At 44.0% G+C, this 18496-nt stretch overlaps 1 protein-coding gene across 5 annotated transcripts in view; it reads right to left on the bottom strand.

Moving 5' to 3' along the window:
• Nucleotides 1-14781, bottom strand: part of wu:fi75a02 — a 66432-nt gene extending 51651 nt beyond the window's left edge. For all 5 annotated transcript variants that reach the window (XM_041202287.1, XM_041202286.1, XM_041202296.1 and 2 more), the window contains exons 1-2: nucleotides 14582-14781; nucleotides 13527-13582 (exon numbers count right to left, since the gene is read on the bottom strand). The gene's annotated coding sequence lies outside the window, so the exon portion shown is untranslated. The remainder of the gene's footprint in view (nucleotides 1-13526; nucleotides 13583-14581) is intronic.
• Nucleotides 14782-18496: the final 3715 nt, after the last annotated feature.

Raw genomic sequence — 18496 nt, 5'->3', positions numbered from 1 at the left:
CACAGGGATCTGTGCTGGGTCCCCTATTATTCGTCATTTATATAAACGACAGATGACTATGCGGGGGGTAGGATTAGTAAGTTTGTGGATGACACAAAGATTGGCCGGGTGGTTAACAGTGAGGCTGACTTGGGCTACAGGAAGATATAGACGGGATGGTCAAATGGGCAAATAAGTGACAGATGGAATTTAACCCTGAAAAGTGAGAGGTGATACACTTTGGAAGGAGTAATTTGACAAGGAAGTATTCAATGAACGGCATGACACTAGAAGTTCTGAGGAACAAAGGGACATTGGTGTGTGTCCATAGATCTCTGAAGGCAGAGGGGCATGTTAGTGGGGTGGTCAAAAAGGCATATGGGATACTTGCCTTTATCAACCGAGGCATAGATTACAAAAGTAGGGAGGTCATGCTGGAGTTGTATGGAACCTTGGTGAGGCCACAGCTGGAGTACTGTGTGCAATTCTGGTCGCCACATTATAGGAAGGATGTGATTGCACTGGCAGGGGTGGGGGGGTGGCAGAGGAGATTCACCAGGATGTTGCCTGGGATGAAACATTTAGGTTATGAAGAGAGGTTGGATAGACTTGGGTTGTTTTGGTTGGAGCAGAGAAGACTGAGGGGCGACCTGATCGAGGTGTACAAGATTATGAGGGGCATGGACAGGGTGGATAGGGAGCAGCTGTTCCCCTTAGTTGAAGGGTCAGTCATGAGGGGACACAAGTTCAAGGTGAGGGGCAGGAGGTTTGGGGGGGGGGGGGGGGATGTGAGGAAAAACTTTTACCCCCAGTGGGTGGTGACGGTCTGGAATGCACTGCCTGGGAGGGTGGTGGAGGCGGGTTGCCTCACATTCTTTAAAAAGTACCTGGATGAGCACTTGGCATGTCATAACATTCAAGGCTATGGGCCAAGTGCTGGTAAATGGGATTAAGTAGATAGGTCAGTTGTTTCTCACGTGTCGGTGCAGACTCGATGGGCTGAAGGGCCTCTTCTACATTGAGATTCTGTGATTTGTAACAAAACAGATGTAGTGATGGCGCAAATAAATAAGCATGATCGAATAGCCATTACAAAAATGTGGTTGTAAGGTGACCAAGGCTGGGACCTGAACATTCACAGATATTTGATATTTCAGAAGGGCAGGAAGGAAAAGGTGGTGCGGTAGCTGTGTTATTAAATGATGAGAATAGTTCAGTGATGGCAGATGACTTTGGTTCAGAACAGCAACATGTAGAATCAGTTTCCGTGGAGATAAGAAATAGCAAAGGAAAGAAGTCACTTGGAGTAGTTTGTAGGCTCTCTAACAGCAGCTACACTGTAGGACAGAGTACACATGAAGAAATAATGGAGCTGGTAAGAAAGGTACCGCAACAATAATGGGCGATTTTCATCTTCATGTAGATTGGCCGAATCAAACTGGTAAAGGTAGCCTGAAAGATGAGTTCATAGTGTGTATTCGAAACAATTTCTTAGAGCAATAAGTTCTCAAGCCAACCAGGGGGCAGACTATTTCAGATCGGGAAATGTTTAATGACACAGGATTAAGTGTTGACCTCATAGTAAAGTCGCCTCTAGGCAACAGTGCTCATATAATATGATAGAATCTCACATTCAGTTGGAGGGTGACAAACTTGGGTCTAAGACTAATGTCTTAAGCTTAAATAAAAGAAATTACAAGGGTATGAAGACAGAATTGACTAAAGTGGAATGGGAAAATAGGTTAAAAGGTAAGACAGTAGAGGAGTGGCAGACATTTAAGGAGATATTTCATAACATCAAACATATATCCCATTGAGAAAGAAAGACTAAGAAGGATGCACCATCTGTGGTTAACTAAGGAAGTTAAGGGTAGTATTAAATTGAAAGAAAACAGACACACAATGAATGTGAACGGTAGGTTAGAAGATTGAATAAATTTTAGAAACTAGCAAAGAATGACTAAAAAAGGAAGAAATTGAAGAGCGAGAGAGAAAGCTTCCACCATTTCCTCGTTTCCCATTAATAATTCCCCAGTCTCACCCACTAAAAGACTAACGCTTACGTTAGCTGCTCGTTTCCTTTTCCTATGTTTCACAAACATGCATTTGCTGATGATGCAAAGATAGGTAGGAAAGCAAGTTATGAGGAGGATACAAAGAGTCTACAAAGGAATACAGACGGTTAAGTGAGTGGGCAAAATTTTGGCAGATGGAGCACAATGTGGAAAAAATGTGAAATTGACTTTAGCAGCAAAAGAAAAGCAGCATATTATTTAAATACAGACACACCACAGAACTCGGTGGTACAGAGGGATCTGGGTGTCCTGGTACATGAATCATAAAAATCTAGCATGCAAGTACAGCAAGTGTTTGGGAAGGCAATTGGAATCTTGGCCTTGCAAGACAAATGGACTATAAAAGTAGGGAAGTGTTGCTACGACTATGCAGGCCGTTAGTGAGACCACATCTGGTGTAGTGCGTACAGTTTCTGTCTCCTTACTTAAGGAAGGGTATAATTGCATTGGAAGCAGTTCAGAGAAGGTTCACTTGACTGATTCCTAGGATGAAGGGCTTATCTTATAAAGAAAGGTTGAACAAGCTGGGCCTTTACTCAACGGAGTTCAGAAGAATGAGGGGTGATCTTATTAAGACATGTTATGATTCTGAAGGGACCTGACAGAATGGTGCCCCTTGTTTGGGAGTCTAGAATGAGAAGCAGAGTTTTAAAAAAAAAAATGAGGCAAATCCCATTTAAGCTGGAGATGAGGAGAAATCTTTTCTCTGAGGGTCATTAGACTTTGGAATTCTCTTCCCCAGAAAGCAGTGGAGCCTGGGCCATTGAATATATTAAATGCTGAGTTGGACAGATTTTTGATCGACAGGCAATGAAGAGTTATGGAGGGCAGGCAGGAAATTGTAGTTAAGGCCACAATCAGATCATCCATGATTTTGTTAAATGGTGAAGGGATCAAATATCCTAATCCTGTTCTTATTTATTAATCTGCTTCCAACCTCTTTTCCCCCAGCTTCTTTTTAACCAATCATCTTAAATTCAAGTCCTCCAGATATCAATCCTTCTGCTGATGCAAAATGTCTCTCCTCATTTACTCTATCAAAACCTCTCATTATTTTGAGCATCTCTATTAAATCCCTTCACCACCTCAGCTGTAAGAACAATCCCAGCTTTTCCAGTCTCTCTAAATAATTCAAGGTTCTCATTTCTGGTACTATTCTAGTAAATCTCATCTACACCCCAACACTTTGACATCCTTTCTAAAGTGTGGTGTCCAGAAGCGAACACTTCAGCTGGGGCGTAACTAGTGTTTTATAAAGGTTCAAGGATAAATAAATGCAGCTAACTTCAGGTTACCCACCCCCCCAACCCCCAAGTGTGTGTGTGTATTTACTATTCAAAGTAGATAACCAAGAGGGAGGAAATTCACAGCAACATGTAAAGCACAGGATGCACACCACTATTTGCTACTGCCCGGAGTTTGCTCGATATTCAGATTAATACATGGCATTACTGGACAGGGATCAGAAGCGAAACAGGAGCATTGATGAATATCATCTTGAATGAAATACGGCAGGATAAAGCTGATGAATGGTGGAGAACTGGTACAGAGAGGAGGGCTATAGATTCCTGGGGCATTGGGACAGATTCTGGAGGAGAGGGGCCTTGAGCAAACCGGATGGGTTGCACCTCAGAGTTGAGACCAATGTCCCTGAGGGGCAGTTTGTTGGCGAAGAATTAAACAACTCTGTAGGGGGATGTGAACCAGGATGTAGCATAAGAAAGGATAAACAATTTGCACAAAAGATGGGGAGAGACAGATAGTGCTAAGTTTTTAAATTATTTCATGGGATGTAGGCATCGCTGGCTAGGCCAGCATTTGTTGCCCACCACCAAATGTCCTTGAAATGGCAATGGTGAGCCACCTTCTTGAACCACTGCAGCCCGTGGTGTAGGTGCATCCACAGGGCTGTTAGGGAGGGAGTTCCAGGATTTTAACCCAGCCACAGGTCAGGGTGGTGAGTGGCTTGGAGGGGAACTTCCAGGTGGTGGTGTTCCCATCTATCTGCTGCCCGTCCTTCTAGGTGGCAGTGGTCACGGGTTTGGAAGGTGCTGCCTAAGGAGCCTTGGTGAGTTGCTGCAGTGCATCTTGTAGATGGTACACACTGCTCTTACTGTGCATCAGTGGTGAAGGTAGTAAATGTTTAAGATGATGGATGTTGTGCCAATCAAGCAGGCTACTTTGTCCTGGATGGTGTCCGATTCTTGAATGTTGTTGGAACTGCGTTCATCCAGGCAAGTGGGGAGTTGTCGATCACACTCTGACTTGTGCCTTGTAGATGGTGGACAGGCTTTAGGGAGTCAGGAAGTGAGTTACACACCACAGGATTCCTAGCCTCAGAACTGCTGTTGTAGCCACAGCATTTATATGGCTGGTCCAGTTCATTTTCTGGCCAATGATAATCTCCAGGATGTTGATAGTGAAGGATTCAGCGATAGTAATGCCATTGAATGTCAACGGGCGATGGTTTGATTCTCTCTTATTAGAGAAGATCATTGCCTGGCACTTGTGTGGTCTGAATGTTACTTGCTACACATCAGACCAAGCCCAAATATTGACCAGGTCTTGCTGCACATGGGCCTGGACTGTTTCAGTATCTGAGGAGTTGCGAATGGTGCTGAACACTGGGAATGTTTGCAGATGATTGCACACTTCTAGTAATGAGGTTTCAGTTGGGATCAGACAAAGAGAAAATGCAATAAGATCTAATTCAGCTTTACAGTGCATTTACATATTTTATGAAGCATGGTATAAGACCAAAAGATGTAGGAGGGGTAGGCCATTCAGCCCATTAAGTCTGCTCTGCCACTCAATGAGATCGTGGCTGATCTGATAATCCTCAACCCCACTTTCCTGCCTTTATCCCTATAACCCTTGATCCCCTTATTAAAAATCTGTCTATCTCGGCCTTGAATATACTTACCAACCCAGCCTCTGCAGTAAAGAATTCTACAGATTAACTATCCTCAGAAGAAATTCCTCATCTGTTTTAAATGGGCACCCCCTTACTCTGAGATTATGCCCCCTGGTACTAGACTCTCAGACAAGGGAAAACAACCTCTCAGCATCTACCCTGTCAAGCCCTCTAAGAATTTTATATGTTTCAATAATGTCGCCTCTCATTCTTCTAAACTCCAATGAGTACAGGCTCAACCTCTCCTCATAAGAAAATCCATCCATACCCAGAATCAACCCAGTGAACCTTCTCTGGACTGCCTCCAATGCCAGTTTATCTTTCCTCAGATAAGGGGACCAAAATTGTTCACAGTATTCTAGGTGAGGTCTAACTAGTGCCTTGTATAGTTTAAGCAAGACTTCCCTATTTTTATGCTCCATTCCCTTTGAAATAAAGGCCAACATTCCAATTGCCTTCCCTATTACCTGTTAAACTTGTATGCTAGCTTCTGGGATTCATGCAAAGGACCCCCAAATCCCTGTGTGCTGCAGCCTTCCTCCACTTAAATAATATTCAGCTCCTCTATTCTTCCTGCCAAAGTGCATAACCTCACATTTTCCCACATTATATTCTGCCACTTTTTTGTCCATTCACTTAACCTGTCTACAATGCCTCTGTAGGCTCTGTGTCATCCTCACCACTTGCCTTCCCAGCTATTTTTGTAAATAAGGTTGGTGAGCTACAGGCACAAATAATGGAAAATAAGAAATTGGCAGATGAATTGAACAGATATTTTGCATCTTTCTTCACTGTAGAGGATACAAATAACATGCAAGAAATAACTGTGAATCTGGGGTGAAAAGGAGGAAGGAACTTAAAATAATTACAATCACCAGGGAAAGGGTACTGAGAAAATTATTAAAACTAAAAGCTGACAAATCCCCAGGTTGAGTCTCAAAAGAAATAACTGCTGAGATCGTGGATGCATTGGTTTTAATTTCCCAAAATTCCCTAGACTCTGGAAAGGTCCCATCAGATTGGAAAATAACGAATGTGATTCCTTTATTCAAAGGAAGCAGACAGAAAGCATGAAACTCCAGGCCAGTTCGCGTAACATCTGTCACAGGGTAATTCCTGGAATCTATTATTAAAGGAGGTTATAGTGGGGCACTTAGAAAATCTCAAAGCAATCAAGCAGTCAGCATGGCTTTATGAAAGGGAAATCATGTTCGACTGATTTATTGGAACTCTGAGGAAGTAACAAGCAAAGCAGAGAAAGGGGAACCTGCGGATGTGCTGTACTTAGATTTCCAGAAGGCATTTGACAAGGTGCCACATCAAAAGTTACTATGGAAAATAAAAGCTCATGGTGTAGGGGGTAACACATTAGCATGGATAGAGGATTGATTAACTAACATCACTGCAGGACTTCCTCAAGGTAGTATCCTAGGCCCAAACATCTTCAGCTATTTCGTTAATGACCTTCCTTCCATCATAAGGTCAGAAGTGGGGATGTTTGCTAATGATTGCACAATGTTCAGCACCATTCGTGACTCCTCAGATACTTAAGCAGTCCATGCCCAAATGCAGCAAGACCTAGACAATATCCAGGCTTGGGCTGACAAGTGGTAAGCAACATTTGTGCCGCACAAGTGCTAGGTAATGACCATCTCCAACAACAGAGAATTGAACCATCGCCCTTTGATATTCAATGGCATTACTGTCACTGAATCCCCTACTATCAACACCCTGGGGGTTACCATTGACCAGAGAATGAACTGGACTAGCCATATAAATGCTAGGAATCCTGAGGCGAATAACTCACCTCCTGACTCCCCAAAGCCTGTCCACCAGTTACAAGGCACAAGTCAGGGGTGTGATGGAATACACACCACTTGCCTGGATGAGTGTAGCTCCAACAACACATGAAATGAGGGGAAATTTCTTCACCCAGAGAGTGGTGAGCCTGTGGAATTTGTTACCACAGAAAGTAGTTGAGACCAAACCATTGTATGTTTTCAAGGAGTTAGATATAGCTCTTGAGGCGAAAGGAATCAAAGGGTATGGGGAGAAAGCAGGAGCAGGCTATTGAGTTGGATGATCAGCCATGATCATAATGAATGGCTTGAAGGGCCGAATAGCCTACTTCTGTTCCTAGTTTCTATGAAGTTTGACACCATCCAGGACAAAGCAGCCTGCTTGATTAGCACCCCATCGCAAACATTCACTTCTTCCACCACCGACGCACAGTGACAGCAGTGTGTACCATCTACAAGTTGCACTGCAGGAACTCACCAAGGCTCCTTATACAGCAACTTCCAAACCCACGACTACTGCCACCTAGAAGTACAAGGGCAGCAGACATGTGAACACCACCACCTTGAAGTTCCCTCCAAGCCACTGACTTGGAAATATATCACCATTCCTTTACTGTCACTGGGTCAAAATAATGGAACTCCCTCCCTAACAGCACTATGGGTATACCTACACCACATGGGCTGCAGCAGTTCAAGGCGGCTCACCACCTTCTCGAGGGCAATTAGGGATGGGCAATAAATGCTGGCCTAGCCAGTGACACCCACAGCCCATGAATGAGAGTAGGGATAAATGGGTCTTTTTCAGGTTGGCAAGATTTGATGAGTTGAGTGCCACAGGGATCAGTGCTGGGACCTCAATTATTTACAATTTATATCAATGGTTTGGATGAAGGGACTGAATGTATGGTTACTCAATTTGCTGACGACACAAAGATAAGAAAGTAAGTTTTGAAGAGGACATAAAGAGTCTGCAAAGGGACAGAGATAGGTTAAATGAGCATATTGTGGGAAAATGTGAACTTGTCAACTTTAGCAGGAAGAATAGGAAATTAGCATATTATTTAAATGGAGAGAGATTGCAGAATATGAGGTACAGAGGGATCTGGGTGTCTAGATCATGAATCGCAAAAGGTTATTATGCAGGTACAGCAAATAATTAGGAAAGCGAATAGAATGTTATTGTTTATTGCAAGGGGAATTGAATATAAAAGTAGGGATATTTTACTACAGTTACACAGGAATTGGTGAGGCTACATTGAGAGTACTATGTAGTTTTGGTTTCCTTATTTAGGAAAGGATATAAATGCGTCAGAAGCAGTTCAGAGAAGGTTCACTTGATTGATACCTGGGGGGTGGGGGGGTGGGGTTATCATCTTACAAGGAAAGGTTGGACAGGCTGGGTCCATACCCATTGGAAGTCAGAAGATTGCGTGGTGATCTTATTGAATGAGACAAAATCCTGAGGGGACTTGACAGGGTGGATGCTGAAAGGATGCTTCCCCTTGTGGGAGAGACTAGAACTAGGGGACAGTTTAAAAATACAGGGTCTCCCATTTAAGATTAAGACAAGAAAAAAAATTTTCTCCCAGAGGGTCATTAGCTTGTGGAGTTTTCTTCCCCAGAGAGCAGTGGAGACTGGGTCATTGAATATTTTTTAATGACGAGTTAGATAAATTCTTTATTGACAAGGGAGTCAAAGGTTAGAGCAGGGGGTAGACAGGAAAAGAGAGTTGAGGCCACAATCAGATCAGCTGTGATTTTATTGAATGACAGAGCAGGCTCGAGGGGCCGAATGGCCTACTCCTGCTCCTAATTCATATGTTCATACGTATGGGTTGCATTTAGGATGGTTCGGGTACAATCGAGGTACATTCCCATGAAGGGGAAAAGGTAGGGCAAACAAAGCCAGAGCACCCCGGATGATGAGAGAGATAGAGAGAAAGATGAAGCAGAAAAAGAGAGAACCAGACAAAACAGAAAAATCAGAGTGGAAATCAGAGTGGAAATTAAAAAATAAATTTAGAAAAGCAAAGAGTATGAGAAGAGACTAGCAATTAACAAAGGGAAATCCAAAAGTCTTCTATAAGCATATAAATAATAAGAGATGTGTTTGAGCCAATTAGGGACCAAAATGGGGATTTACACCAGGCTGAGGTATTACATGAATATCTTCCACCTGTTTTTTCCAAGGAAGAAGATGCTACCAAAGTCATGGCAAGAGGTAGATGTGATACAGGATGGGCTAAAAATTGTTAAAGAGGAGGTATTAGACAGGCTGACCGCACTTAAATTTGATAAGTCACCAGGACTGGACTGGATGAGATGCATCCGAGAATGCTGAGGGAATTATGGGTGGGAATTAGGGAGGCACTTATCATAATCTTCCAATTCTCCTTAGATACAGGGGTGGTGCCAAAGGACTGGAGAATTGCAAATGCTATCCCTTGTTCAAAAAACGGTTGCAACTACAAGGCCAGTCAGTTTAACCTCGGTGGTGGGAAAGCTTTTAGAACTGATAATCCGGGATAAAATTAACAGTCACTTGGGCAAATTTGGATTAAGGAAAGCCAGCACATTGTATGTTGATTGAGTTTTTTGAGGGAGGTAACACAGGGGTATTGAAGAGGGTAATGAGAGTTCGGTGTGGTGTACATGGACTTTCAAAAGGTGTTTGATAAAATGCCACGTGATAGAGTTGCCAGCAGAAGTAGAAGCCCATGGAATAAACAGGAAAGTTGCCTTATGGAAGTTGGTTGAGTGACAGGAATGACAGTAGTGGTGGCAAACAGTGGTTTTCCAGACTGGAGAAAGGCAGGATTCCCTAGGGGTCGGTACAAGGCCCACTGCTTTTCTTGCGCTATATTAATGACCTGGATAGGCAAGGGACAATTTCAAAATTTGCAGATGTAGGGGGAGGATTGGGATGGATTTCAAGAGAATATAGACAAGCTGGTGAATGGGTGGGTGCGTGGCAGATGTAATTTAATGCAAAGAAGTGTGAAGTGATAGGAAGAACGAGGAGACACAAAATGGTAAAATCTTAAAATGGGTGCAGGAGCAGAGACTGGGGTGTGCACAGAAATGGTTAAAAGTGGCAAGGCAGTCTGGGAAAGTGATTTAAAAAAGCATTCAGTATGGTGGGCTTCATAAATAAAGGCATAAACTACAAAGGTAAGGAAGTTAAGATGAATGTGGATGAAATACTGGTCCAGCCTCAGCTAGAATATTGTGACCAATACTGGGCACACTTAAGGACGATTGTGGAAGCTTTTGAGAGCACACAGAAAAGATTTACAAGGATGGTTCCAGAGATGAGGGACTACAGTTACGTTGATAAATTGGAGAAGTTGGGGCTGGTTTCCTTGCAGAAGGTTGAAAGGAGTTTTGATAGAGGTATTCAAAATTACGAGGGGTCTAGTCAGAGTAGATAGGGAGAAACTATTCAAGTTGGTGGAAGGATCAAGAACCAGAGGGCAAAGATTGAAGGTGGATGGCAAAAGAACCAACTATGATGAGAATAAACTTTTTAATGCATCAGGCAATTGCGATCTGGAATGCACTACCCAGAGGCAGATTCTCATGGCTTTCAAAAAGGAATTTGATAAGCAAATTTGCAAGGCTACAGGGAAAAGGCAGGAGAGTGGGGCTAACCGAGTTGCCCTTGCAGAAAGATGTTTCAGACACGATGGGGTGAATGGCCTCCTCCTGTGCTGTAACCATTCTATGAATGCCTCTGGCAAAACTTCCCCCAGGAGTTAAAGGTGTGGGTGGGGTAAAACCTACATTAGGGCAGGTTGTTCACTGTCAATGAAAGAAGCAGGCTTGTGCGAGGCAGATGGCCTTTTCATGATGCGAGTTTTCCTATTATAAAGGAGTTTCTCATTTCCTTACTGGAAACAAGGTCTGTGAGAAGCTGGTGGAAGATGCAAAACACCAGCAGAGATGCCTACGGCAAGGAATCGATGCTGTATTTGTACAAGTATGGCCAAGATCACTGTTGGGAGCATTGTGCATAGTTCTGCGAATTCCATTATGGGGCATATTCGATATTAAAAAGGGGCATTGAAGATTCACGAGAACAGTATTAGGAAATGAGAGGATTGGAATGGCAAAGGTTAAGAACATAAGAAATAGGAGCTGGAGTAGACCATACAGCCATAACTCCACTTTCCTGCCCACTCCTCATATCCTTTGATTCACTGAGACCCCGAAAAATCTCTCTCAGCCTGAAACATAGAAAATAAGAGTAGGTTATTCGGCCTGTTGAGCCTGCTCCGCCATTCAATATGATAATGGCTGATCCTCTATCTCAATGCCATACTCCTGCGCTCTCCTCATACCCCTTGACACCTTTAGAGTCTAGAAATCTATCTCCTTCTTAGATATATTCAGTGATTTGGCCTCCACAGCCTTCTGTGGTAGAGAATTCCATAGGTTCACCACCCTATGAGTGAAATGTATTCAATGATGGAGCATCTACAATTCTTTGGGGCAGAGAATTCCAAAGATTCATAACTTTGAGTGAAGAAATTCCTCCTCATCTCAGTCCTAAATGATCGATCCCTTATCCTGCGACTTCTCTTGCCCGTGTTCTAGACTCCCCAGCCAGGGGAAACAACCTCTGTGTCTACCCTGTCAAACTCCTTCGGAATCTTAAATGTTTCAATGAGATCACCTCTCCTTCTTCTAAACGGTACTCAACCTGTTTGGCCACGTTATGAACACATCTTCCTTGGCCATTAAGTCCTAGAGTGGGACTTGAACCTGGAGCTTCTGGTTCAGAGGCTGGGACACTATCTACTGCACCTCAAGAACTCCAATGCAAGTATATCCTTCCTGAGATATGGAGACCAAAACTGCGCATAGCACTCCAGGTGTGGTCTCACCAAAGCCCTGTACAATTGTAGCCAAGACTTCCTTGTTCTTGTACTCAAGTGCCTTGACAATAAAGGTCAACATGCCGTTTGCATTCTTAATTGCTTGATGCACCTGCCACACCAGCTTAGTGTTACTAATAGGAGTTCACACAAGTCTCTCCGCACATCAACATTTACAAGTTTCACGCTGTTCAAAAAAAATTCTGCTTATCAATTCTTACAAAGTGAATAACCTCACACTTCTCCTCATAATAATCTGCCATCTCATTGCTCACTCTCTGCATCCTCCTCACAGCTTACATTGCCACCTCCGCAAACTTGGATACATTACTCTCAGTCTCTTCATCTAAATTGATTAAATATACATTGTAAATAGCTGAGGCTCCAGCACTGATCCTTGTGGCACTCCAATGGTTACAACTTGAAAATTCCCAGTTTATCCCTCTTTGCTTCCTGTCCTTTAACCAATCCTCTAAAGCTTTAGCTCCACACCTCCATGAGCCCTTATCCTCCAATACAGATTGCCAGAAATATATAAAAAAGCTGAGGATAAAGAAAAAGATTGTTTCACTGGTTGTAACAAGTTTACCATTAAAAACAGAAGTGGGGAGTTGAGAAGACATTTTCTGAGGATTTAGACATGGAATGCTTTATTAGGTATGGCTACAGAGACAATATCATTAAAGATGAATCTGCTTAAGTATTTGGAAAGATCGAATATAAAAAGGATACAGAAAAAGGTAGAGAAATGTGGTGACAATAAATGCCTCTAATTGAAGAGTTTATACTGACATAAACAGTTATTGTAGTCTCTAAACTTTCCCAATTGTCTATTTTTGGGGGTGGTTGAGGTGAGGGTGGTGTACAGGATTGTGGGCCAGCCTTGACTCCCAAAAATGTGGATGGGCCTCTTGACCTCACTGTTCTGATGAGGGAATTCAGGTAACCAATCTGCCAGATCCATTACAGCCCTGCGGTAAACTATTGGAGCCCATCAGGTCTTCTGAAATACTTCTCCTTAAGTATTATTCACATTGCTGCAGGGTACTTATGGAGAGAGATGTGCTGATACAAAGTGATCTGTGACACAGTCCCTGCTAGGAATTTAAATAAAAATGGTCCTCCAATTATTTTCTATTAATCGCATAAGCACTGGAGAACAGGGGCCACAATCCCCAGATCACAGAGAAAAGGCCATTTCCTTTTCACCAACATAGTGATAAGTTACTTCACCTTATCCTGAACAGCTGAGCCAGAGGACAGCCTGTGCTCAAAGGGGTGGAAGGCGAAGGGAAGCTCAAAACTAAACTGCAATAAGTGGTAAATCTATTACCCTTAGACAGCTTAGGGAGATGGTGGAAACAGATAATATTCATTCATTCAAATCCAGATTTGTCAGAAAATAACATGTTGGGATACACTACACTGAGCAATTTGACACATGGTAATGTGGTAAGTGCAACTGGTTTAGGAGGAACAGGTGACTTGAAATCTATGACTCCCAAAGCTCTTTGACCTTACCTCAAGTCTGAATCTGTCATGGACTAATTGATGGAGGTTTATCACTATGATCAGTCAACAAATACATCATCATTCTATATGTCTACCATGATGATAGACGGCAAACTAAATAGGCCTTGGTCTTTTTTCACTTAGCAATTCCTGTGGTGCCAAGGGTAGGGTTTGATGCAGGGGGGAGGCCGGCACTTACTGGCTGCTTCAAGTTCATATCAAATCCACTGGCAGTGGAGCAGAACACTAGCTCCGTGTGCTCCCTGTATTTTCTAGGGGCATTGACTCACAAGTTAACTAACGGGAGCCAAATCATATTAACGTATTAGCTGTCTCCAGTTTTCAACTGCAAGGTGCAGATACTACAAACCTTAGGGCGCTCAAGAGTTTGCACCGTCACTCAGGGATTAGATTCAAACACAGGTCCTAGAGGTGAAAAAAAGGAAACAGCATTCAGCACAAGGATCACACAGGTAATACACTGACTGTAATGTAAATAGTTCATGGGATAGCATTGATCACACATAAGGAGCTGAGGCCACACGATCATTCATCGGACTGAGGCTGGAAACAGTATAGAACGTGTACCACACATCCCAGCTATCCCGCATTCTGATCTAGAACTCATCTGTCACAATCCTACCATTTTGCTTTGTGTACCTGACCCCAGAATCACCCAATGATTCGCAGCAGCAAGAGTCAGCTGTGTACAAACACAAACAATGCAAACCGTAATAGGATATTCTGGAAACCTACAGTCAGTCAGTGCTTTCACACATGTATAGGGAAAAAGAACAACACTTGAGAGAGAAATCTAGGAAACAACTCAGGGGGAAGGTAGGTTTAATATTGATGAACTTTCATCAGAACCATTTTAGTGGGTTGGATCCTCCCCCTCAGAACTGAGAAAGGCTTTACACCCAAAACATTAACCCCTCTGCTGATGAAACTTATGGGTATTTCCAGCATTCTCTAGGAACTGCATATATTTATTTACATTTGCAGTTTTTAAAAAAATCTAAAATCTCACTCCTGATATTTCCCTTAAAGTTGCCATCAAATGGACCACAGACCCCTTTCTCTGGAGATGGACAGGGCGCCTGGGTTTAATCAAGACACCAATGCCTGAATATCCAACTGTGCGACCTTGCAAAGCAACTGTACAAATTACATCATGTGCCAAATACGTTCACAATTGAAAATAAACAAATCCGCACTTAAAAACCATTATCAGTACATTATGTTAAAGAAAATTATTGCATAATTTCACCGACTGAAATACATAACTCAAGCACATAAAAAGCTAATGATTTCCCTAATCTAATTTGCACGGTAACAGTTTCCTGCACTAGGTGAAGAAGCTGCAAGCGGGAGAGTTTACACTCGCCTCCCCCTGGCAGGCTGCTCCGGGCTCGGTTCCATTACCTGGGCTCCGGTGTGGCAGTCACGCCGCCGCCGCTTTCCAGGGAGGCGGCCCCGGCCACTCCCTCTCGCCCAATCTCCCTCTTGCAATCACTATTTTTTCACTCTCCTATCTCACTCCCTATTTTTTCGATCTAATTTTCCCTCTCTACTACTCTCATTTTTTCACTATCACTCTTCCAATTTTCCGTCCTCTATCCCCGTCTCCCTCTCTCTCGTGTCCCCCTCTCTCGTATCCCCCTCCCTCGTGTCCCCTCTCTCTCTCGCCCGTCCCCCCCTCTCGTGTCCCCTCTCTCTCTTTTTTCTGTGTCCCTCTCGCTCTCTCTTTTCTGTGCCCCCTCTCTCTTTTCTGTGCCCCCTCTCTCTTTTCTGTGCCCCCTCTCTCTTTTCTGTGCCCCCCTCTCTCTTTTCTGTGCCCCCTCTCTCTTTTCTGTGCCCCCTCTCTCTTTTCTGTGCCCCCTCTCTCTTTTCTGTGCCCCCTCTCTCTTTTCTGTGCCCCCTCTCTCTTTTCTGTGCCCCCCTCTCTTTTCTGTGCCCCCCTCTCTTTTCTGTGCCCCCCTCTTTTCTGTGCCCCCCTCTTTTCTGTGCCCCCCTCTTTTCTGTGCCCCCCTCTCTTTTCTGTGCCCCCCTCTCTCTCTTTTCTGTGCCCCCTCTCTCACTCTTTTCTGTGCCCCTCTCTCTCTTTTCTGTGCCCCCTCTCTCTCTTTTCTGTGCCCCCTCTCTCTCTTTTCTGTGCCCCTCTCTCTCTCTTTTCTGTGCCCCTCTCTCTCTTTTCTGTGTCCCCCTCTCTCTTTTCTGTGTCCCCCTCTCTCTTTCTTTTGTGTGTCCCTCTCTCTCTCTCTCTTTTGTGTCCCTCTCTCTCTCTTTTGTGTCCCCCTTTCTCTCTCTTTTGTGTCCCCCTTTCTCTCTCTTTTGTGTGTCCCCCTTTCTCTCTCTTTTGTGTCCCCCTCTCTCTCTCTTTTGTGTCCCCCTCTCTCTCTTTTGTGTCCCCCTCTCTTTTCTGTGTCCCCCTCTCTCTTTGGTGTCCCCTCTCTCTCTCTTCTTTGTCCCCCCCTCTCTCTCTTCTGTGTCCCTCCCTCTCTCTTCTGTGTCCCTCTCTCTTTTGTGTCCCTCTCTCTCTTTTCTGTGTCCCCCCTCTCTCTCTCTTTTGTGTCCCCCCTCTCTCTCTTTTCTGTGTCCCCCCTCTCTCTCTTTTCTGTGTCCCTCTCTTTTCTGTGTTCCCCTCTCTCTCTCTCTTTTGTGTCCCTCTCTCTCTCTCTTTTGTGTCCCCCCTTCTCTCTGTATCCCTCTTTTGTGTCCCCCTTTTTCTTTTGTTTCCCTCTCTCGTGTCCCTTTTTCACTCTTTTGTGTCCCCCCTCTTTTCTCTGTCCCCCTTTCTCTCTTTTTTCCTCTATCCCCCTCGTTCTCTATTCTTTTTTTCTCTTTACCCCCCCTCTCTCTATCCCACCCTCTATCTATTTTCTCTCTCCTTCCCTCCGCCGCTGTCACGCGGTCTCACGCAGACTCGTTACTTTTTTCCGCTTCCTGCTGATGCCACGAGGGCTGAGAGCGCTCCTCCCATTGGTGCGTCTGCTCACTACATGTAACCAATTCTGTGTAACCAGAGAGCGGCGCCGGCCAATGGGGGCGCTCCTTTCATCGCCCTCCCCGGGGCAGCATTCCAATCAGAGGGGGAGGGGAGGTGACCATGGAAACCAACCACCACCCCCCCCCCCCACCCCAATCCCCATTGGGAAATAGGGAGTGGTCTGGAAAACCTCCTGAAAGGAACTAACTCTCAGCTCCATTTCCAAAGCTGGTGGGAGTAGGAAGGATCGTTTTTTAGGGGATTTTCTGACAGTGGCAGCCATTGTTTGCAGGAAGGAGGTTTCCTCATGGGGATTGTCCATCTCTCACTGCACTTGCCTCATCTGCAAATAGAGTGGGGTTGGGCTAATGCTTAGTTTTGCTTTCTTTTTCAAAAGAGCAGAATTTGCCTCTGTAATCCCTATGTTGCTGACTGCAGTCTGGCTCCTGGTCTGTAGTCACTGAATTTTTCACAGACTGGTCGCCTACACGGGTTTTTTTTTTAAATGACACGATGTTTGTTTTTGTCCTCCTCCCCAATCTCTGGGGCAATGTGTTTCCGTAGGTTATGGCTGGCTGTCCCCTCCCTTGACCCCATGGCTATTCTTCAGGTGTGAACCTGATGCTGATTTTACCCGATGTCCATGCTTATATACGCTTCCTGGGCTTAGGGGTATTGAGCCTGATTGTCTTGCCTCTTCCTGTCACTCCAACTGAAATCAGCTAATTCAATGAAGATTGTGGAATAAGCCTGGGACGTCTTAGTGGCAGCTAGTTACGCTGCACACAATGGATGAAGTGGCTATCTGATACTGCCTGTTTTGTGTTACTGCTGAAAATGAATTTTTACCCCTTATTCTCAAGTGTGCAGACTTCTGGTTGACTGAAGCAGGTAACTAGGGTTGCCAACCCTCCTGGATTGGGCTGGAGTTGCCAGGAATTGAAGATCAATCTTTAGGAGACTGCTGTGTGCAATTCTGGAGAAATATCATTGGGACATTAAAAAAGATTTTTTGGCATTTCCTTTGAACGTTTTTCTTTGCCGATATAAAAATACTGAAAATTTGGGGGGGGGGGGAAAGGCTGGCCGACTGTCAAGCATCACCCATTTGGTTAACGAGTTTTTTTGCTTTCCAATTGATGTAGGCAGTAAGTCACAGGATGGATGTTTTGGCTGACTAATGGCTGGAGTGTGGGAGCAAGTCATGCGATTAAACCTCTAGGAATATATTTCATCACAGTTGGCAACCCTACAGATAACCAGTTCAGAGCACTGGTTCTGAGGAAAGGTCATCGACCTGAAAAGTTAACTCTGTTTCTCTCTCCACAGATGCTGCCTGATCTGAGTATTTACGGCATTTTTGATTTTTATGACCAGCACAGAGTACTGGTTACGTTTCCCACTGCTTGTCAAGCGAGGTCTTCCTTACCATTAGAACATTCATGCCTTTGTTACCACTAGACTTGACTGTTCCAACACCCTCATCCTTGTTTTCAAATCCCTCCGTGACCTCACCCATCCCCATCTCTGTAATCTCCTCCTGCACATAGCCCCCTGAGACATCTGTGCTCCTCTAATTCTGCCCTCTTGAGCATCCCCAATTTTAATTGCTCCATCATGGATGGCTACACTTTCAGCTGCCTGGGTCCTGAGCTCTGAAATTTCCTCCTTAAACATCTCTGCCTCTCTATCTCAGGATGGGGAAGACAATGGTAATAGCATTGGACTGGTAATCTGGAAGCCCAGAGCTAATGCTTTGGGGAACATATGTTCAAATTCCACCATGGCAGCTGGTGGAATTTGAATTCAATTAACAAATCTGGAATATAAAGTTAGTCTCAGTAATGGTGACCATGAAACTATCATCAATTGTAGTAAAAACCCACCTGGTTCACTAATGTCTTTTAGAGAAAGAAATCTGCCATCCTTACCTGGTCTGGCTGACGTGTGACTCCAGACCGATAGCAATGTGGTTGACTCTTAACTGACCTCTGAAATAGTTTAGCAAGCCACTCAGTTCAGGGACTATTAGGAATGGGCTACAAATGCTGGCCTTGCCAGCGTGAAAAAAAATCTCTTTCCTTCTTGAAGATGCTCTCTACCAAGCTTTTGGCGATCTTCCCTAATATAGCTTTATGTGATTCAATGTCTAATTTTGATTTCTAAAGTTCTTGTGAAGCACTTTTATTATGTCCAAGGTATTAGATAAATGTAAATAAAGTGTATAGTATCCTAGGTTTCATTAATAGGGGCATTGAGTGCAAGAGTAAGGAGATTATGTTAAACTTGTATAAGATACTAGTTAGGTCTCATCTGGAGTATTGTGTCCAGTTCTGGGCCCCATACTTGAG

Source organism: Carcharodon carcharias, chromosome 13 (genome assembly GCF_017639515.1).
Source record: "Carcharodon carcharias isolate sCarCar2 chromosome 13, sCarCar2.pri, whole genome shotgun sequence".
Lineage (NCBI taxonomy): Eukaryota > Metazoa > Chordata > Chondrichthyes > Lamniformes > Lamnidae > Carcharodon > Carcharodon carcharias.
The sequence above is the reverse complement of the archived record's forward strand: the minus strand, read 5'-3'. Positions and strand labels throughout refer to the sequence as shown.